Raw genomic sequence first — 23,501 nt, 5'->3', positions numbered from 1 at the left:
TTTTTAAAGAAGTAACAAAGAAGATTGATGAGGGCAGAGCAGTAGATGTGATCCATATGGACTTCAGTAAGACATTCTACAAGGTTCCCCATGGGAGACTGATTAGCAAGGTTAGATCTCATGGAATACAGGGAGAACTAGCCATTTGGGTACAGAACTGGCTCAAAGGTAGAAGACAGAGGGTGGTGGTGGAGGGTTGTTTTTCAGACTGGAGGACTGTGACCGGTGGAGTGCCACAAGGATAAGTGCTGGGCCCTCTACTTTTTGTCATTTACATAAATGATTTGGATGTGAGCATAAGAGGTACAGTTAGTAAGGTTGCAGATGACAACAAAATTGGAGGTGTAGTGGACAGCAAAGAGGGTTATCTCAGATTATAATAGGATCTGAACCAGATGGACCAATGGGCTGAGAAGTGGCAGATGGAGTTTTATTCAGATAAATATGAGATGCTGCATTTTGGGAAAGCAAATCTTAGCAGGACTTAATGGTAAGGTCCAAGGGAGTGTTGCTGAACAAAGTGACCTTGGAGTGCAGGTTCATAGCACCTGGAAAGTGGAGTCGCAGGTAGATAGGATAGTGAAGAAGGCGTTTGGTATGCTTTCCTTTATTGGTCAGAGTATTGCATACAGGAGTTGGGAGGTCATGTTGCGGCTGTACAGGGCATTGGTTAGGCCACTGTTGGGATGTTGCATGCATTTCTGGTCGCCTTCCAATCGGAAAGATGTTGTGAAACTTGAAAGAGTTCAGAAAAGACATAAAAGGATGTTGCCAGGGTTGGAGGATCTGAGCTACAGGGAGAGGCTGAACAGGCTGAAGCGTCCCCGAAGCGGTGGAGGATGAGGGTTAACCTTACAGAGGTTTACAAAATTATGAGGGGCATGGAAAGGATAAATAGACAAAGTCTTTTCCCTGGGGCCAGGGAGTCCAGAACTTGAGGGCATAGGTTTAGTTTGAGAGGGGAAAGATATGAAAGAGACCTAAGGGGCAACTTTCTCATGCAGAGGATGGTACATGTATGGAATGATCTGCCAGAAGATGTGGTGGAGGTTGGTACAAGTGCATCATTTAAGAGGCATTTGGATGGGTATATGAATAGGAAGGGTTTAGAGGAATATGGAACAGGTGCCAGCAGGTAGGACTAGATTGCATTGGCATATCTGGTCGGCATGGATGGATTGGACTGAAGGGTCTGTTTCCATGCTGTAAATCTCTATGACTCTATGGATCAAAAAAGAAAATCTTATTTTTTTTAACAGCTTCTTTAAAGGTTGACACAAGAACACTTATTACAAAGTTCCAGTGGTATTTAATTCACCCTGAGAGAAGTTGCTCGTTTCTATTAGTTTTCCAATATTGCAACATTCCATCAACATTGAAAAATCATGCAGAATGTAAAGTAATTCCAGGAATTCTGGGTGAATTTTATTCGGAAATGTACTACAGCCTGCTATATAATCAAGGCCATTATATCTAAAATTTCACATCACATTGTGTAAGGCAAAGAAGTCTTCAATTAAACTGGATTATCATGAAATACCATGACATTGCTGCAAAATGACCAAGCTGTTTCCCCCTCATGATTAGTTAATGGATAAATGTTCATTTAAATATTGTATTCTTGCAAAAATACTATTTAAAACAGGTTAAGTTCATTGCACAGTGTCTGCAGATTGTGTACACAGCTGCACTGTAACCGTAGAGTATATTTGCGTTGCTTGCTTTTATTGAAGATGGTTTCATGGAATAGAAGGATTGCCAATGAAACCAGCATTTCTTGCTCATTCCCAATTGCCCTTAAGTGGTAGTATGCTGCCCTCTTGAAGGTACACCCTCAGTGCAGTCAGGATGTGGTCCAGGTTTAGTGATATGATTCCAATTCAAAACTTTATGCTGCTTGGAGGGGAACTGGGTGGTGGTAGCATGAGTAAGGGAGCAGTAGCTACCATTGTCTTAAGATGGTACAGATCATGGGTTTGGAAGGTGCTGTCAAAATGGTACTGGTTAGTTGCTATAGTGCATCTTATGTATTGTATACACTGCTGCAAATGTGTGCCATTGAAGAGGACGTCAAGGGTGGGGTGTCAACAAGTGGGCTGTTTTACTCAGGACAATGTCAAGCTTTTTCCTTGCTGTTGGAGCAGTACTCATCCAAGCACATAGAGACTGTTTCCTCACACTCCCAAAAAGTGCCTCTCAGGATTTGGACAGTTACTCATTGCAGAATATACAGCCAGGATATTTATGTGGTTCATCCAATTACAATCCCAGTTAAATTATCCTTCTACCAATGCCATGCCCTTTTCTCCAAACAGAAAGAAAATGGTAGATTAACAAACCAGTTACAGTAGAAATACTAACGGTCAAAAGTACTGATCCCAAAGCAAAAAGGGAGAGATGTAATTCTTTTCTGTGGGAATCTACGAAGAAGTTGCTGAAAACCATTAAAGTAAAAAAACTTCATTTTGAATGCAGTTTAAAACAAAATATAAAAAAGGGGAAATGAAATAGCTGTGAAGTGAGATTAAATTTAAAGCAGAAATCAACACAGAAATCCTGCCCGTGAGCTTGTCCAGCGTTCCACACAATTCAGGGCTCAGTGCTGCACTTAATTTGTTATCGGTACTTTCAATTTTAAACAAAAATCTAAAATCTGAAAGGACTATTAAACTGCCAAGGGTTTTAACAAACGTAGCTGCATGTAGTTGGAGGTTCTCATGTCCACTGTGACAGGTACATCCCAATTAAGTTTTTACATTCATCAGAATACCTCAAATGTTCACCAAAGACACATTGCACTCTTAAAGGCCATTGCTATCAGAAAATTCAAGCTGGCACGTCAAATTTTAGATTTCTTAAAGCTAAATTTAACAAGATTAGTGGGCTGCTAACTCTGACAGACTATTTTTGAAAGTCCAATTCAATGTTAAAAAAGCCAATCTTTAATAGTATCCTGTTAGCAGGAGCAGCCCAAGATTGTTTGCGTAACTTCAACGTTTTGATTTCACAGCAATGTCCCTTTAAAAGCTCTTTCCTGATTAATTATAAAGTCTGCAGTATATTGCCAACCAGCAGCTTGCTGCTTCTACGTGAAGGCTCACTAAGACAAAGGAATGCACGTTTCCCAACACAATTCCTTTCCCTTGACCCTCCACCACGTATGTGATGAAACAGAGCATGCTTGATCATTGAGAAGCAGAGGTTGCACAGTACCTGCCCAGCTGGTTGTAGATGCACAGCTGGAATTCGGGATGCTGGTTGGAAAAATAGGCATAGAGAGAAGCCCAGTGATGAAGACGGAAAAACAGAAAAGAAGCAGTGGGCAGGAAACCAGAGTCTACAACAAAAGGATCAAAAGTAAAAAAAGAAGCAACTGACTATTACCCCAAAATTGCTTTATCTTTTAGACACTCAAAAAAACCTCAAATTCCAAGTATCCATACAACAATCTATATCCAACCTCCCTACACCTTCTGGCTCAACACAATTCCTTCTGCTCAGGTTCGTTAACTTCAAATAGCAACAGAGCTCAATAAAGCCAACACCAGCTCCATTTCTCTTTCTGACATGGATAGTAGGAGAATCTCAAGCACTATCTTCCTTATGGTCCAACCACAGCTTACACATCTCTCTGAAAAAGGGTGAGCATGTCAGCTGCATTGGGATACAGAATGAAGAAATGGTCCTCGATGGTACACTCACAAGTAAAGTAAAATTCTGTTTGTCTGTTGACAAATCTTTTCTTGGAATGAGGAAAATGAAATAAAAGAAGGTGATTTAAATCAATATTCCAAATTCACACCACTGTGATGTACTATCACACTTCACACCAAACCTCAAAAACACACTAACCAGTCGTGTGAGTAAGGAGAGAATACATAATCTCTAACCAACCAGCATGTTTGGCAAAGAGGGAAAAGTTTAGTCTTTCATTTGTATTCCTGAACTTTCCTTAAATTCCCCAGGGAATCTGATCTTTGCTGATCTGGCTGCAGAGACTTGACAAGGCAGATGTAAGATTGCAGTTCACTGAGCAACAAGAGGATTGCCATCTTTCACTCTTTCAATGTTGGTACTGTGGCATCGGCTCACATAGTAAGGTTTGCATAAACATGACTCTTATTTTACAAAACTAAAACAGGGCCTGAAATAAGTGAGAGTTCATGGAATTAAATGATATCACAAGTCTAAAAGGATTAAAATAAATGAAGAATGTGATTTAAACCCGGATACAACTCAATGTCAATTATTTAAAAGATGCAGTCAATCAGAGTTTATCAAACCTGTTCCCACCGTGACACCATTGTAAGGCAAGTAAATTGTTAAAACTCAATGTCTGGGTGGGGAAGTGTTTGACCATTGCTACCGTGGAGTGCATGACACTAAAATTTCAGGTTGTGACCTCAAGCAGGGACTCACACCGCATTTTGTAAAGACCTGCAGAAAGTCATAACTGAAACCTTCTAATCCACTTGACACAATGTATTTCCCCGCCCCATCAAGTCATAAATTAATTTCAAATGTAAGAGGAAGTTTTACAGCAATTCACCCCAAGTGTGTTTTCAGCTTAATTTAACCAATCTGATTTAGGCCTTTGGTTCTCTATCTTTATCTTTGCAAGTGACGTACAGATCTTCAAATATCGCTTGACTATCTTAAATTACGAATTATCAGGTGAGGAATTATAGGTCTGCTTTCAACACTCCATGGTACTCTTTCTCAATGGGGTGTGAAACAATCAATTCAAAACCATCACTGAATATTTTGGAAATTGATATTTAGGATTTCTAGTCTCGATGTTATCATAGCACTGCTCAGAAATCATCGGTTAACATTTATTGTGCCAGATACAAGATGAAAACAGATGTTTTAGGGTTATATAAGGCAGGTTCCAGTTATATGTATGTTGTTTCAGCAAGGGAGCAACACTGCAGAAATATCACAGTGATCCACTCGTTTATCTGAAGGTACTTTATTTGAATTAGTAACACTGACTTTTGCTATGTATTAGTTAATTATATACTGTCTTAAATGCAACTAATTCCTATTATGGGATTACCAGATGAGGAAAAAACTGCGATGGATCTGCTGGCCTTGCTGTTCGAGATCTAACTGGTTGTATGTTTATACGTTGCTGGCCAAGGATCCTTGGTGTATCTCAGCAATGCATCTTTCGATTGTGCATACTGCTGTTACTGAGCATTAACGGTGGAGGGAGTGAGTGCATGTGGATGTGTTGCCAATCAAACGGCTAGCATGTCCTGGATGGAGTCAAGCTTCTTCTGTTGTTGGAACTCCACCATTCCAGCCACGCAGGAAGCATGCCATCGCCATTTTGGCTTGCGTCTTGGAGATGGGGAACTGACTTTGAGGAGTCTGGAGGTGAGATGCTCGCCACAGTATTCCTAGCCTCTGACTTACTCTCGTAGCCACACTGTGTTTGTGTGTTCTGCCCTGTTGAGTTTCTGGTCAATGGTAACGCTCAGAGTTTTAATAGAGGGAAATTCAGTGATGGAAATTTATGCTAAGGGATGGTTGCCAGATTGTCTCTTATTGCAGATGGTCTTTAACTGGGGTTGTACAAATATTTCTTGCCACAAGCCTGTATATTGATCAGCCCCTTGCTGCATTTAAACAGAATTTGCTTCAGTATCTGAAGAGTTACAGATAGTGCTGAACATTGGGGATGTTCAGCATAGAGTGCACATTCTGACCTTATAATGGAGGGAAGGTCATTGAAGAAATGGCTGAGGATAAGTGGAACCAGGACAGTACCCTGAGGAACTCCTGCAGAGAAGTCCTGGAGCTAAAATGACTGACTGCCTACAACCACACCGATCTTCCTACTTCCCAGGTATGACACCAGAGGAGAATTTGCCCCCAATACCCATATATTCCAGTTTTGCTCAGCCTCCTTGATGCCACGAATGTGGCTCTGAAGCCAAGACCTGTCAGCTCACCTCCCCACTGGAATTCAGCTCTTTTGTCCATGTTTGAACCAAGGCTGTAATGAGATCAAGATCTGACTGGCCCTGGCAGAGCACAAGCTCAGTATTGCTGAGCAGGTTATTGCTGAGCCGGTGCTGATTGTTAGTGTTTTTGATGACCCCGTCCATCACTTTACTGGTGAGTGACAGTAATAGCGCGGGAAATAGTCAGGTTGGATTGGTTCTGCTTGTGTACAGGACATATCTGGGCAATTTTATATATTGTCTGGTTCATTCCAGAATGTTGGCAGGCCCATAGTCTTTGCAGTACCCAGTGCTTTTAACAGTTCCTTAGTATCGTGTGGAATGAATCAAATTCAGTAAAGACAGGTATTTACACTGTTGGGGACCAATGGAGAATGCCAAGATGGATCATCTATGCCTGACTGAAGATTTCTGCAATTGGTTTAGCCTGAACTTTTGCACTAATGTGTTGGGCTCTTCCATTATTTACGATAGGGATACTTGAGAGTCTTCTCCTCCAGCAAGCTTTTGTAAAAAAATAGATTTTCCACCATCATTCACGACTGGATGTGAGAGGACGACAGAATGTAGATCTAATTCACTGGTTGTGGGATCGCTTAGCTCTGCCTATCACTTGCTGTTTATGTAGTTTGGTGAACAAATAGTCCCGTTTGATAGCTTCACCAGGTTGGCAATTCACTTTTCGGTTCTCCTTATGCTGCTTCAGGGATGCCCTCCTGCACTCTCCATTGAACCAGGGCTGATCTCCTGGTTTGATGCTAATGGTTGCGTGTATGATATACCAAACCATGAGACTACAGATTGAGGAGTACAATTCTGCTGCTGCTGATGGCCCACAGTGCCTCATGGATGCCCAGTCTCAAGTTCCTAAATTGGCTCAAAAATTTGTCCCATTTAGCATCGTGATCTTTAAGTGCTATTTTTCCTGTAAGAACTGTTCACCTTAAGGGCTGTTATCATTGATGGTGGAGTAGCCCAAATGTCTCAAAATCAATACTTCAATTATCTATGAAACTGACAGTTAACTTGTAGCATTTTGCTGTGAAGGCAAGTGTTGAGAGTATAATGCTGGAAAAGCACAGCAGTTCAGGCAACATCTGAGATCAGGAGAATCGATGTTTTGAGCCTAAGCCCTTCATCAGGAATGAGGTTTGTGGGTCGGTGGATTGAGAGATAAACGGGAGTGGGAGTAGGAATAAGGTAACTGGGAAAGCGATAGGTGGATGAAAGTTGGGGAGAATGTGATCGATCAGTCAGAGGGGGAGTGATGGACGGGTCCAGAGGGCAGCGCCGAGTTGGAGGCTTGGGATTAGGATAATGTGGGGTAATGGGAAATGAGGAAGCTGTTGAAATCCACATTTATCCCGTGTGGTGGCAGGGTCCCAAGGCAGAATATGAAGCATTCCTCCTCCAGATGTCGGTTGGCAATGGTTTGGAGGTGGATGAGACGCAGGACCTGCATATCCTTGATGGATTAGATGGGAGTGTTGAAGCGTTCAGCCACGGGTTGGTGGGTCTGTTGGGTGCGGGTGTCCCAGAGATGCTCTCTAAAATGATTCGCAAGAAAACGTACCGTCTATCCGATGTATAGGAGACCACACCGAGTGCAATGGATGCAATAGATGGCATCGATAGAGGTGCAGGTAAATGTCTGATGGATGTGGAAGGATCCCTTGGGGCCTTGGGCAGAGGTTGGGGCAGTGGTGTGGATGCAGGTTTTTCACTTCCTGCCGTGGCAACTTGGCACCATCCTCCAGACCCGTCCATCACTCCCCACTCTGACTGATCATCTTCTCCCTTACTTTCATCGACTTATTGCTTTCCCAGCTACCTTCCCCCAAACCTCAACCCCTCCCAGTTATCTCTCAGCCCTGATCCACAAGCCTCATTCCTGATGAAGTGCTTTTGCCTGAAACATCAATTCTCCTGCTCCTCGGATGCTGCCTGACCTGCTGTGTTTTCCAGCACTACAGACTTGACTCGGATCTCCAGCATGTGCAGTCCTTACTTTCAAGGAAGTATGAACCTGAATCCCAAGGTCTCTTTCTTCAGCAACACGGACCACGACCTTACCTGCCTGATCTGCCTTACCAAAATGCAGTACCTCACATTTATTGAAATTAATTAGTTCAGAAGAAAACACAGTAGTTTAGCACATCATCCCCATCTAATAATGTATTAAATATGCTAAGCCTGAATCAAACCTTGCTTAAACCACACTTGGATACTGTGTGCAGGCTGATCACCATACAATAAATAGAAAAAGAGAAACCGAAGTGGGTACACAGAAAAGGTGGATCACAGAAATGTGTGGGTTTACATGTCAGCAAAGGGTTGACAGGCTACGTATCTCATCTCTGAAAGGGGGCCAAAAAGGGATGTGATAGAGGTCTTTAAAATGATGAGAGGATTTAACAGACTGGATACTGTCAGAATGTTCCTTTTCAAATCGAAGAGCACACCTGGAGGTCACAAAGTCATCACCAAGAAATCCAACAGGGAGATATGGAAGTTCTGCAGAAGTGGATCACAAAAATGAAGCACAGGGAGTGGTTTCAGGGAACGATAGACAAGATAAGAGGAGTAGAAGAATTGAGGGTTAGAATAATAGATGAGCAAAGGTGACAGGAGCCTCGAGTGGAGCAATAACATTGATGTGAACTGATTGGAACAAATCATAGAATCCCTAGTGTTGGAACAGACCATTTAGCCCATTGAGTCTACACTGACGCTTGGAACAACATCCCACACAGACTCACTCCCCTCCGCTTTCCCTGTAACCCTGCATTTTCCATGGCTAATTCACGTAGCCTGCACATCCCTAGGCACTATGGGCACTTTAGCATGGCCAATCCACCAAACCTGCACATTTCTGCACTGCAGCAGGAACCCTACACTGACACGAGGAGAATGTGCAAACTCCACACAGACAGGCGCCTGAAGGTGTAATCAAACCTGGGTTCCTGGCACTGTGAGGCATGGTACCGCATTCTTGGCACTTTGAGACTATTGATCATGGTGCCACATTAATAAGACCTGTTTGCATCCTTTAGTGTTTATACAATCTTCTTCATAGGATTAAAAAAAACTTACACAATGATATAAAGCTGATAATTACACAAGGAAGTACAAATACTGCAACATTTGCATGGACCTCCAGTTTCCAACAACAACCACTGCAAGGCAAAACAAGCTTGGCATGAGTGAACAGTTTCACATTGCAATTCAATTCTGAGACTGTTACACCAGGGCAGGGGGTAAATAGGAGGAGAAAGTGAGGTCTGCAGATGCTGGAGATCAGAGCTGAAAGTGTGTTGCTGGAAAAGCGCAGCAGGTCAGACAGCATCCAAGGAACAGGAAATTCGACGTTTCGGGCATAAGCCCTTTATCAGCCCTTCAATGGGGGGGAAATAAAAAAAGATGAGAGTAAGAAAAACACTGCACTACTTGGAGAGCAGTCGCAGTGCGGTTTTTCTTGGGTGGGAGAAGAAGGGGTCATAATTTTAAAACCAAGGCTAAACATTTCAGGAAAGGTCATTTAAACATAGGGTTGTGCGAATCCAAATATTTACCTTTTCTTACCCCTCCCTGCTTTGGCCCATTCAAAAAAAAAATTCTAGGCTTTGAATAAATTGAAAAGTTCAAAAGGGAGACAGATTTTCTTTCTGTTTTTTGGGAATGATTATTCAGGGAAACAGAGTAAGGCAAAGAAATGTAGATCAATTATAAAAGAACTATTGTTACTATAAAATAAATAATTATTGCTAAATGCAAACAGATGAGTGGCTCAACACTGAGTCCCATTCCTATGCACATGATCAAGTGCAAAGATGTCTGGGCCCCTTTGTAGGATATGCTGACAACGGGTAGGAGCCAGATCACAGGGAGCAAAAGAACAGAAGCACATACACATTCGGCTGAACCTCAATGTCTTGTACTGTCATTCCTGCAGAATGCAGAATAAAACGTGATATCAAGAATGGTATTCTCAGCAGCAGCAGTATTCCTGCATATACAGGTTTAGGTTGCAGAGAGTTGACCTCGGCATAAATAAACACGTGCACATATTATAAATGAAATAACAGTATTGAGTCTCAAGTTGATGTTTCTCACTAGCAGACAAACCATTCCTATATCCTTTCTGTAAAATACTTAAACAAATTCATATTTTAATGGCAATGTAGACTAGAAACTTTGCTGATAGCAAGCATGGATTAACAGAATGCTTATGAAGAATAATGAAATCTAATTAATATATACCATGTAAGCTCAATCTTCTTTGAACATTAACCAGATTTTCATAGTCCATTACAGCACAGTACAGGCCCTTCAGCCCTCGATGTTGCGCCGACCTGTGAAAACAATCTAAAGCCCATCTAATCTACATTATTCCATTATCAACCATCTGTTTATCCAATGACCATTTAAATGCCCTTAAAGTTGGTGAGTCCACTACTGTTACAGGCAGTGCATTCCATACCCTTTCAACTCCGAGTAAAGAAACTATCTCTATCATCTGTCCTATATCTCTCACCCTTCAATTGAAAGCTATGTCGCCTCATGCCAGCCATCTCCGTCTCAGGAAAAACGCTCTCTCTGTCCACCCAATCTAACCCTCCGACTTTCATTTGTCTCAATTAAGTCACATCTCAACCGTCTTCTCTGAAAATAGCCTCAAGTCCCTCAGCCTTTCCTCATAAGACCTTCCCTCCATGCCAGTTTACATCCTAGTAAATCTCCTCTGCTCCTTTTCTTAAGCTTCCACATCGTTTCTAAAATGCAGTGACCAGAATTGTACCCAATAATCCAAGACCGGCTGCACGAGGGTTTTCTACAGCTGCAACATGACCCCATGGCTCCGAAATTCAATCCCTCATGCACACCATATGCCTTCTTAACAACCCTAGCAACCTAGGTGGCAACTGAAAGAGATCTATGTACATGGACAAAGAGATCTCTCTGCTCATCGACATTGCCAAGTATCTTAGCATAGGCCAGGACTCTTTATTCCTGTTGCTACTTCCTAAGTGAACTACCTCACACTTTTCTGCATTGAACTCTGTTTGCCACTTCTCAGCCCAGCTCTGTAGCTTATCTATATCTCTCTGTAACCTACAACATCTTTCACCAGTCTCCATGACTCCACCGATTTTAATGTCATCTGCAAATGTACTCACCCTTCGATGCCCTCATTTGGGTCCTTCATAAAAATGACACACAGCAGTGGACCCAAATCAGATCCTTGCGGTACATCACTCATTACTGGACTCCAGCATGAACATTTCCCATCAGCCACCAGCCTCTGTCTTTTTTCAGCTAGCCAATTACTGAACCAAACCACTAAATCACCCACAATCCCATGCCTCTGTATTTTGTGGATTAGCCTCCTGTGCGTATGCATGTCAAATGCCTTACTGAAATCCACCACATCAACTGCTTTAACCTTATCCATCTGTTTGGACACTTTCTCAAAATAAAGTTTGTGAGGCATGACCTAACCTTCACAAAACTGTGTTGGCAATTATCATCAGCTTATTCCTTTCTGGATGATTATAATTCCTATCTCTTACAACATTTTCGAACACTGTTCCCACAACTGAAGTAAGGCTCATTGGTCTATAATTAGCAACAGTCAACATTCGCTATCCTCAATTCTTCTGATACTATTCCTGAAGACAATAACGATATAAAGATCAAAGCCAAAGGCTTGGCAATATCCTCCCTGACTTTCCAGAGAATCCCACGATTAATCCCATCCGGCCCAGGGGACTTATATATTTTCACACTTTCCAGAATTGCTAACACAACCTTATGGACATCAATCATGTCTCGTCTAGTAGCCTGCTTCGCAGTATTCTCCTCGACAACATTGCCTTTTTCCAGTCTGAATGTTACCAAAACAAAAATATTAATTTAGTACTTCCCCATCTCCTCGGACTCCACGCTCAACTTCCCCAAACTATCCATGATTGGCACTAATCATTATCTCGTCTTCTTTTATTCCTGATAGACCTATAGAAAGCTATATGATTTTTCTTGATCCAATCTGCCAAAGACTTCTCAAGTCTCCACCTGACTCTTCTTAGCTTCGTATTTAGGTCTTTCCTGGTTAACTTGTAACTCTCAAGAGTCCTAACTGAGCTTCACATCTCTTCCTAACATAAGCCTTTTCTTCCGCTTGACAAGAAATTCAAATTCTTTTTTAAAGCGCGGCTCCCGACACATGGTGTAACGAAGGTCTAATTTACAGACGAATTTGGGTAAATCTTCCCAAGGAGATCACACATTTTCACCACTGCTGAATTAGCAACTAAACCAGAAAGAGAATGATCAGGGTTTAAGATTTTGTTAAACAGCAAATTCTTCTTGATATATTATAACTTTAATGTCCCGACATGCTTGTCATACTCAATTTGGAGAAAATTTATTTCAACTACACATTGTTTATACTCACAAAATTAAAGCGTTACTTCAAAGGAAAATCTGGAAATAAAGAGTTGGTGTCAGTAAAAGTGTCCACAATGATGTTAAGCAGCCATAAAAACTCAACTAATTCATGGATGGTTTTTGAAGAAGGAAATCTTCTGCCCACAACTAGTCTGGTATATGTGAATACTGTATCATAACAGCATGGTTGGCATGCACACCATACATACCAAGCAATGACCATCTCTTACAATATTTTTGATATTAATTAGTATCATCATCACTGATGCCACACGATTAACACCTTAGAGTTAACCATGACCTGAAATTGATCTGGATCAGCTATACAACATTATGTCAACAAAAACAGGTCACAAGTTGAAAATTCTCCACTTAGTAACTCACTTCCTGTCTCCCCATTACATGCCCAAGAAACATAACACCAGGTAGGATGCAGCACCCTACTTGATCAGCACACATTCACCAAACTATACATTCACTCCCTTCACCAATAAACAGGGAAAGCTATGTGCATTATATGATGCACTGCAGCAACTCACTAAACTCCTTCAACTGCATCTTCAAAGCCTGCGACCTCTGCCACCTAAAATGCCGCAGGCAAGTAGATAACATGGTAACACCTTACCAGCATGTTCCTCTCCAAGCCACACACTGTTCTGACTTAGGAATATATCGTTCCTTCACTGCTATAGGATCACAATCCCAAGTACTCCTTTCCGATCAGCACTATGATTGTACCTGTAGCAGGTGAACTGCAGATGTTTGAGGAAATAAGTCACTATCAACTTCCAAGTGCAATGAAGAAGGGACATCAACACTGGCCTTGTCAGCAGTGCTGACATCCATTGAAAAAAATGTTTAAAAGCCTGAGCCAGGGGTGAGGACAACAGTTTTGTATCAGTCTGCTACAGAACCCTGAGCTCCAAACCTAACAGCACGTGAGGGTTGATATGCTTATGTTTACCCTGTAGCCTGCAGCGGCTCAAGGCAGCTCACTACCGTGACCATTTCGAGAACAAGGGAAAGGTAACAAATACCAGCATTACCGCAAACATCCCAATTCAAAGAACATATTTAAAAATCTGGAACAAAAAAAATCAAAATTGACTTCATTATACTCAATCCACAACAGTGATAAGGGGAAAGATGAGGTGAATACTTTGATTCTGCACAACAGCCCGACTGCAATGAGAAAAGACAATGGTTTTCCTTCCTTCTCTGGGAAGGATTACTGGAAGGAGCTGCACATTCTAAAATCACATTTTTGAAAGTCTATTCAGCTTAACATCACTGCATAGGTCAGCTCCTCCCTTTTTCTGGGGCTCCAACCAGGCCAACTCTGTTTTGGGCTTTTCCTTCAAGGCTTGTCCCCGCAGTTTGAGACGTGACACCTGGTGCTGTGCACGCAGCTCCTCCTCCTCCATGTACTGTTGCACCATCTCCATGGTGAATGTAGAGAGACTGTCCTGTCCCCCAGAGTAGGGCATGCTCAAATAATACTGGACTGTGAAAGACAGGAAGGCAACAGTCCAGAGCCAGGTGAGCTGCTTCCCCTGACTCAAGTAAAATTTGCTCTTTACTCCACGATAACACCGGCCTGAGTGCAGACAACAGCAACACTTAAATGTAGTTGGAGTATCATCAGACATGTTAATCATGCTGCATCACAAGTGATCTCATCAAACTATCCCAATATTTATCAGGATTAGTAAGTGCTGGCTGTGTCATTTCATCATCTGTGAAACACATTAAGACCGGTGAAGTTCCTTGTACTGATAATTTTCTGGTCAGGACTCCAGTCACTAATTTGCTGACATGTTCTGATAAATAACCAAAAACACAACGGGAGTTGCACTTGCAGAGAATAAGGGTGCCATGCATACATCAACATCAGAGCACGAGAAGGCTATTTACCATCTTCAGCCTATTCCACCATTCACCCAAATCATGGTAATCTGCATCATCATGACAAATTCCTGATTTTGTCCCATAATCCTATAGCATTTTCATTCAAAATCTACTAATCCCAGATTTAAAATTTACAAATGATTTCCAATCAATCACTGTATATGGAACTTTATCAAGCTTTATTCATTTCTGGGTAAACAGGTGTTCCCTGTTATCACACCTCAATGTTCTGACTCTAACACATTATCTGCTTAATCTTTCTTCTTAACTTAAGCCTTGGAATCCAAGTATCACTTCAGTAAGTCTACACTGCACTTCCACTCAGAGTGATATTCTTTTGAAGCTATGGTGCCCAGCCCTGACAGCTTGGTCTAATTCTGTTCTGATTTGCTGAAGCATGACTTCTAATCCTTTGGTTTCTCATTTTCTGTAAAGATCAATGTCAACATTCCACCGGCCTCTTGATCACTTTTCAGAACCTGTTTGAGACATTTTCATGAACTATACAGCTGGATCAATCCCACTAATTTTCTTTGGAGTCCACCCTCTCTCAATTTTCACAATCAAGAAACATCCTATTTTGATCCAACCTCTCACTTGCCAACACAAACTCATCTGTCGTTGTTTTCTTTTCATTTACTGAATCTATCAAGATTGCTTTCTAATGCTTTGCTTCCATCTACCTACACTTGTAATTGCAGTAATCTGTAGAGTGGCTCCAAATTTTGAATGTGGCTTTCCCTTCATTATGAATAGTAAATAGATAGGGCTCCAACATGCAGGATATCACAAACCATACCCTTCCAATTAGAGTATCTCTTACTATCTGCACAAATGTCTCTTGTTCAAATCAAATTCCTCTGCAAAGACACCCTATCTTTTGCATCTTATTACCACCTTTAATGGACAGTGGAAAGGAGTAAATTCAGAGGCATTCTTAGCAGTCAAATTTAACTTGTGTTTACCTGATTGAGTGAGCAAGGAATCCCAGTAAATATTAATCTTTGTCTACACTACATTGTAACTTGATCACAGAGATTAACAATGTGAAATATTTATTCTTCTTCAGTATTTATAAACTCTGGGCACATTGTTACCGAGTGGTACTCGTGTTTTTTTTTCAAAGCCCCGCCCAACTGCTGGCTTACACTCATTACATCATATGGTCCTCGTCCTCTCCATTTGAATCTCATGGCAAGATACTTCGAACATGGAGAAGAGCAACTATTCCAAGCACTGAGATCCCACTAAATGGTGCCACTACTCACCCTAATCCATAGGAGAAGCCAATTGGTCCCACACTATATCCTCATCTGAATCATCCTGCTGGCTGCGTTTCTTCCCCTTATTAAAGCGGTTATGGCTCTCTGAAGGCAGAAGGGAATGGAAGGATTACTCTTCAATCTCACCTTTAGTCATTGACTCGTCGAACTTATGGGAGTACGCAGTGGCAACAGAAGCAGAGGCTGGAGTGACAATAAGTGATTTGCATTGTTCTTTGTTATTTTCCATTGCTCACTGAAAGGTTTAGAATTTGAACTTGAATTTAAGGGCTGAGCTGGAATCCTTGGATTAATTATGTGCTCAAGGAGCAGAGTGGGGTTACAATTATTGATTCAACACAACTTTGATATTTAATCACACATTGTTTAAGTTTCCTTATGAACAACCACAGAATCCAAGGGAAACACAAGGAACTTGGATTGAACAGCTTAAATACATGACTGAATAAAAGAGTCTTGAAATAAATCAGTGCAAGACATATGCCCATTTGAACCACCTATCCTTTGGGCAGGGAAGGAGTGCTAACGTAGCAATAGATTTGATTGATATGAATCATCTATCTGAAGAGGCACATTTCCCCATTTAAGTGATGAGATCTGTGGAAGGACAAAACATCATTTCTGGTAAAAGAATTCACCTTTCTCACCAGATGATGTCAGCTGGGCTGTCTTGTTTACTGGTGACGCTGCTGCTACTATCGAAATGTCACAGATCAAAACAGATGCATAGTTTCAGGACAGAAAAACAGGTTCTCAGTATTTGTGATTTACACAGGCCTTCTTCCCAACCCAAAACCATCAACATATTTATCTTTGATTTCTTGTATTCCAAGCTCCTCTTTGAATTCATTTGGTATTTGCTTCAATTATTCCTGATGAGGCAAGTTCTACAGTAAAACCCCTTTCTGGGTAAAGAATTTGTCACCCTCTGCAAATTCTCCGTTGGATTTAATAGTGACTACAATTATATCCCCAGCTCCAGGGGATAGTGTCATTCACAAGCAGAAACAGCTTTTCGATGTCTTTCCTATCAAACCGCTATGTAACTGGACCATGTCACTCTTTTTCAACGAGACAAGACAGGCCAATCTTACTTGACGAATTCAGATTAAGTTTTGATATAATTCCCGTACCTATTCTTTACCTTCCCTCATGCCTCTACATTCATATTACAATATGAAGATGGGAACTGTTTGCAGTGCTCCAAGAGTGATCTGTTCATGGTTCTACACATATCAAACACATTTCCATTCTTTCGCTGCAGAAGTAAACCCATGATCTACTTTTCCTTCTGACTTCACAAATCGGTACCATTTACTGCTAGTGACTTATTTCTATCTCCAGATCCCTCTGCCCAATTTAAGGGCATATTTCCAAAGAGGAAGTGGTCTCTTTATTCCTTTGACCATAGTGTACTAACTCACACATGGGTGGAAGTTAATCTTCCACAGCATTGACTGCAATATTCCCTTAACCAAATCTTCCCAACAGTGAGTCTTGAAGAAGGGCTTATGCCCAAAACCTTGATTCTCCTGCTTCTCAGATGCTGCCTGGCCTGGTGTGCCTTCCCAGCACCACACTTTTCAACTCTGGTCTCCAGCATCTGCAATCCTCACTTTCTCCTTCCCAACAGAAAGTCTTCCTAAAAACAAAACTCCAATATATTAATGTACTTAAACTCGTCAACTATTTCTTATTTGAAAAACACTAACTCTCCAGCTCAGTTTTGAACAAACATCCTCTGCCACAGTTATTAAAATGTCACAAGGTAAAAAGGTGGTGCTATATTCCTGATGAAGGGTTTTGCCCGAAACGTCGATTTTACCGCTCCTCGGATGCTGCCTGAACTGCTGTGCTCTTCCAGCATCTCTAATCTTAAAATGTCACAAGCTGAACTACAACCACTATTTACATTTATATTCATTGGTGCCAAAGAATGAGAGGTAGTATCATTGCGGCCTATAAATTGATCAAGGGATTGATCAGGTAGACGCAGAAAAGATGATTCAATCTAAAATGAGGAGCCAAAAGTTTATAATAAAGTGGAAGTTGGAGGAATTACTTCTCTCAGGGGATGGTGAATCTGGGGAATTCACTATCTAAGATTAATGTGGATTCTGGGATATTAAGTAAATTTAAATAGAAGACACATGGGTTTTAATTAGTAATGGGTTGAAGAGTTGAGGAGAGCTGGCAGGAAAGTTGTGTTCAGACCAAGATGAGATTAACCATTGACTGTATCAAATGGCAGAGCAGGTACAAGGGGCTGGATTAATTATCCTGCTCCTAATTTTGATACTCTTATGTTCTTATTTCAAAAGGAGGAAGTAAGAGGAATGGACTAATACAAGGTGCTTAATGGGCATGGTATTGGAAAGACTATGATGAGAGGCTGTTTGATTTGGTGACGTGAGGCACAATATCTCTACAGTACTGTCAGGGCCCAGCACAGAGAAAAGACTGTGATGTCTCCTTTGCAGCATCTTTCTCCAATGCTTCATTTTTAGCCTCTATCTTATTCTCCCCTCCCCAGCTTTCAGCCTGAAGCTTCTTCACCAAAAAACTTACAGCCTCTTTCTCCAAACCCACCATCAACATTCTGAGGGTTTACTATTGACGAGAAATTGAAGTGGACTAGCCATTTAACTACGGTAAGTAACCGTTCCAATCTCTGAAGCCTGTCTACCATCTACAAGATACAACTCAGGAGTGCAATAGGATATTCACTACTTGGTTGGGTTTGGGTGCAGCTCCAAGAACACTCAAGAAGCTCGGCAGCATCAGGAAAAAGTAGATTGCATGATTGGCACGACATTCACTCCCTCCTCCACTGATGCCCAGAGCAGCACTACAAGATACATAAATTCATAATACTTCAATAGCATCTTCCAAACCTATGACCAATACCAACTAAAAGGAAAAGGGAAGCAGATTCATGGAAAGTCAACCTCCTGCAAGTTCCCTTCCAAGACATTACCATCTGGAGTTGAAAATCGTTCAGCGGTTCTGAAGTTCTGGAAATCCCTCCCAACAGCACTATCAATAGGCCTACAACCCACACGGACTGCAGTGATTCAAAAAGCGAGCTCACAACCACCTTCTCAAGGAGATGAGAATGAGGCAATAAATGTTTGCACAGCCAGTGACCCCCAAATTCAATAAATTAACTAATTCCTTAAAGCCTCCTACTTCCTTCTACAACATCCCCATTCATAGACAGATGCTCTAAGCAAACACAAAGCCTTGAGCAGCGTGTGGTAACCCACAAGCGGGCCCAAATCACATTCAGGAATCTCTTGAGGTCATGAGCCATGCTCATAAATGGGTAGTCCTGAATGAATAATAATCCCCAGCGATTCACACACCGTAGTCAACAGTGAAACCATCAGTTGCAAACTTTTTTCACAAAGAGATTTGTTGGGACCCGGGACGAACGGCCAGACGAAGTGGTAGGTGCAAGTACAGTTACAACATACAATGCAGGTAGTTGTTGTTCATGTCTGTCATCAGGTGAAACAGGGATGAACCCTCTCTCTCTTATACCTGATGAACAGCAGCAAAAGCAGGAAGCACTGAGCATGCTCCAGCCCACAATGGGCCTCGGATTATTGATGTCAGCGCACGACCAATAGGAGTGGGGGAAAGATGGCTAGAGGGTGTAGGTTTGCTCGCTGGATTATAGGTTTGATATCCAGACGTTTCATTACCTGGCTAGGTAACATCATCAGTGGAGACCTCCAAGTGAAGCGAAGCAGTTGTCTCCTGCTTTCTATTTATATGTTTGTCCTGGATGGGGTTCCTGGAGTTTGTGGTGATGTCATTTCCTGTTCATTTTCTGAGGGGTTGATAAATGGCATCTAGATCTATGTTTTTGTTTATGGCATTGTGGTTGGAGTGCCAGGCCTCTAGGAATTCTCTGGCATGTCTTTGCTCAGCCTATCCCAGGATAGATGTGTTGTCCCATTCGAAATGGTGGATTTTTTCATCCGTGTGTAGGGCTATGAGAGAGACAGGGTCGTATCTTTTTTCGGTTAGCTGGTGTTTGTGTATCCTGGTGGCTAACATTCTTCCTGTTTGTCCTACGTAGTGTTTGTGGCAGTCCTTGCATAGAATTTTGTAGATTACGTTGGTTTTGTCCATGGGTTGTACTGGGTCTTTTAAGTTTGTTGTTTTGTTTAATGAGAATGTTGGTGGGTTTGTGTGCTACTAGGATTACGAGGGGTTTTGGTAGTCTGGCTGTCATTTCTGAAACTCCTTCGATGTATGGTAAGGTGGTTAGGGCTTCTGGCTGTGTTTGATCTGCTTGTCGTGGTTTGTTCTTGAGGAATCTGTGCACTGTATCTTTTGAGTTTCTGTTCTTCTTGAATACGTTGTACAGGTGGTTCTCCTCTGTTTTGTGTAGGTCGTCTGTGTTGCAGAGTGTGTTGGCTCATTGGAATAGTGTTCTGATACAGCTTCGTTTGTGTGTGTTGGGATGGTTGCTGGTGTAGTTGAATATTTGGTCAGTGTTTGTTGCTTTTCTGTATACGCAGGTTTGTAATTCTCCCTTGTTCTTTCTTTCTACTGTGACATCCAGAAATGCTAGTTTGATGTCGGTTTCTTCCTCCTTGGTGAACTTTATGCCTGCCAGGGTGTTGATGATGTTAAATGTCTCTTCTATCTTGTTTCGTTTTGTGATGACAAAGGTGTCTTCTACATAGTGGACCCAGATTTTTGGTTTGATGGTTGGTAGGACTGTTTTTTGTAGTCTTTGCATTACCACGTCTGCTATGAATCCTGATAGCGAAGATCCCATGGGTGTGCCGTTGGTTTGTTTGTAGATTATGTTGTTGAAAGTTAAGTGGGTGGTGAGGCAAAGGTCCACTAACTTCATGATGTTTTCATTGGTAATATGATTGATGGTGGTTGATGTGTATGTGATGGTCTCTTCTGAAAGTGTGGAAAGTGTTTCCTTTGCCAGGTCGATGTTGATGGAGGTGAACAGTGCTGTTAAGTCGAATGAGATCATTGCTTCGTCTTCCTCTATTTTGGTGTTTTTGATGATTTTTGGAATTCGTGGTTGGAGTTGATGGAGTGCTGTGACTCTTCTACTGGTATTTCAGTCTTGCGTGTAGTTCTTTGGCCAGTCTGTAAGTTGGTGTTCCGGGTAGTGAGACTATATGTTTGAGGTGGGCTCCTGGTTTATATATATTTGGTAGTCCATAGAATCGTGGGGTGTTGGTCCCGTTGAGTTTCATTTTCTGGAATTCCGTCATGTTTAATTGCCTGGAATTGTGTAATATTCTTAGGAGACATGTAATTTTGTTTCCTGGTTGTGGGGTCGCGTCTAAGGCCACCTGTTCTTAGGGGTTGGTGTCTGCGAATAGTGCATTGGCTTTCTCTATGTAGTCCCTTCTGTTCAGGATGACTGTGAGCCGACCTTTGTCTGCAGGTAATATAACGATATTTCTGTCTTTTTTGAGTTTTTCGAGCACTTTCTTGTCTTGTGTGTTCAGTTTGTTTCCTTCCCTCTTTCGGGTCAGAGTAGGTACAACTGTCTGCCTGATCATTTGTTGTGTTTCTTCCGTGAGATTGTTGTCCTTCAATGTGGTCTCTAATGCCGCCAGGAAATCCTTCTTGTCAGCATCTCTGTAATTGAAATTTAATCCTTTTACTCGTGCCGCCTTTTCTGTGTCTGATAGGGTCCGGTCTGATAAGTTCTTTATCCATGCCCCTGTGTTATCGGTTTTGTCTTTTTTTTGTGTGAGTTTGTCAATTTTTTCTTCAAGTCCTGATTTTTCTTTATCTATGTTTGTGGTTGTTTGGCTCGTTCTACCGCTTCTGTCCATTCTTGATATGTTGCTTGTTTGAATAATGGTTTTTGGCGTGCAATTTCCCGGTTGTATTTTTGGAGTCCGTGATGGGCGTCAATGATTAGTTCTCGGAGAATTCTGCGGCCGTTTTGTTCTGTTAAACGTCTGGCTTGAGGTGTTTTTATCGGTGGTTTGTATTGGAGACATTTTGGCAGTACCTGTTTTCTCAAACATTCATGCAGGAAGTACAGTTGTTCACGGGTGGAACTCTCTCAAATGGCATTCCTTTCCCATCTTTGGGCAAGTTGTTGCGCCCATAGGTTTTTGCAAGGTTTGTGAAGGTTTGTAGCTCAGGTTGAGGTTTAGGGTGTAGGTTTGCTCGGTGAGCTGTAGGTTTGATATCCAGGTGTTTCATTACCTGGCTAGCTAACATCATCAGTGGCGACCTCCAAGTGAAGCGAAGCTGTTGTCTCCGGCTTTCTATTTATATCTTTCTCCTGGATGGGGTTCCTTGGGTTTGTGGTGATGTCATTTCCTGTTTGTTTTCTGAGGGTTTGATAGGTGGCATCTAGATCTATGTGTTTGTTTATGACATTCTGATTGGAGTGCCAGGCCTCTAGGAATTCTCTGGCATATCTTTGCTTAGCCTGTCCCAGGATAGATTGTTGTCCCAGTCGAAATGGTGTTTTTTTTTATCCTTGTGTAGGTTTACGAGGGAGAGAGGATCGTGTCTTTTTGTGTTAGCTGGTGTTCCTGTATCTTGGTGGCTAACTTTTTTCCTGTTTGTCCTACATAGTGTTTGTTGCAGTCCTTCCATGGAATTTTGTAGATCACTCTCTACACTGTCTTCACTGGATAAGAAGTAAAGCCCTTGTTCTGTCTCCACGGATACTATTGGACTTCAGGTACAGATCCCGGCACTTTTTTTTAAATAATGGTTTGAGAGTTGCTGCCTCTACTCCGTTTCCATGTGTGACTTCCCGATCCCACCATACTCTGGGTGAAATAACAACTTCCCTCACCACTTCACTAATATTTCAATCTATTACATTAAATATTCACTGTGAGTAACTGAGCTCTCCAACAGGAACAAGATGTTATCTCCCTCTGTATCCAGGTCCCTCACGACATGTGCATCCCAATCAAATCTCCTCTCAACATCCTCAGCGTCATTTGATGGGGTGACCAGAACTGCTCGCAGTCCCCAGCTGTGACTGAGCTCATTATTTATACAGTTCCTGCATAAGTTTTCTGCTCTGAACTTCCTCACTTTGGCTGATAGAGGAAATGATGCCATTTGCTACATTAGCGAGATTACTGATGTTTCCAGCTTCCTTCATTTATCTGCCCACACTGACCATTCTCTCATTTATTGTTATTCCTCTCTATTGCTGATGTACCCAAATGCCTTGCCTTGCACTTCTCTGGGTTGTTGGCTCCTTTCTCCTGGACGCCATTGTTTCTGTTTTTAAACAGTTTGCCATGGGATCTCTCATCAAATCCAAGGAAGTCACATGCAGTTACAAGTTACTGCCTCAACCCGATACAGTCAGATTAATTACACACGATCTTCCTTGAACAAATCCAGACCGACTGTCCTGGAGTCCCTGGGACTTCCTCAGTGACCGTTTATCCACTGTCTCAGAATTCCAGCCTTGACCTATTCAGTCAGTCCCTTGCTCCACATTAAACAAAGCTTCAGTGTTCGCTGTTCTCCAGGCCTCCGGCAACAACCCTGCATCCAGTGAGGGTTGGATAATGTGGATAACTATAAGGCAGGGAATTTTCCTCGGCTCCTTTTAACACTCTGAAACATTGTGTTACCCCTTTTTAAGGATTTGAATCTCTTGTATAATTATGCATTCCAAGTTTGTTGCTCCCAATATTTCACACTGCATCCCTATTTTGATTCAGACAGACAGAGGCCTGAACTACCTTATGATTTAGTCAAGTCTCATTTTAGTCCAATTTCATGGAGGGTTTCTCTCCACAAGATGAATTACATTTTTTTCATGATACCATCCGCAATCTGCCTCAATAACTATCCTCCCTGCCTGTGTGGGCCTTCCTCTCATCTGACACTAACGTGATGATTTTTC

Source organism: Hemiscyllium ocellatum, chromosome 13 (genome assembly GCF_020745735.1).
Source record: "Hemiscyllium ocellatum isolate sHemOce1 chromosome 13, sHemOce1.pat.X.cur, whole genome shotgun sequence".
Lineage (NCBI taxonomy): Eukaryota > Metazoa > Chordata > Chondrichthyes > Orectolobiformes > Hemiscylliidae > Hemiscyllium > Hemiscyllium ocellatum.
Note: the sequence above shows the minus strand (reverse complement) of the source record.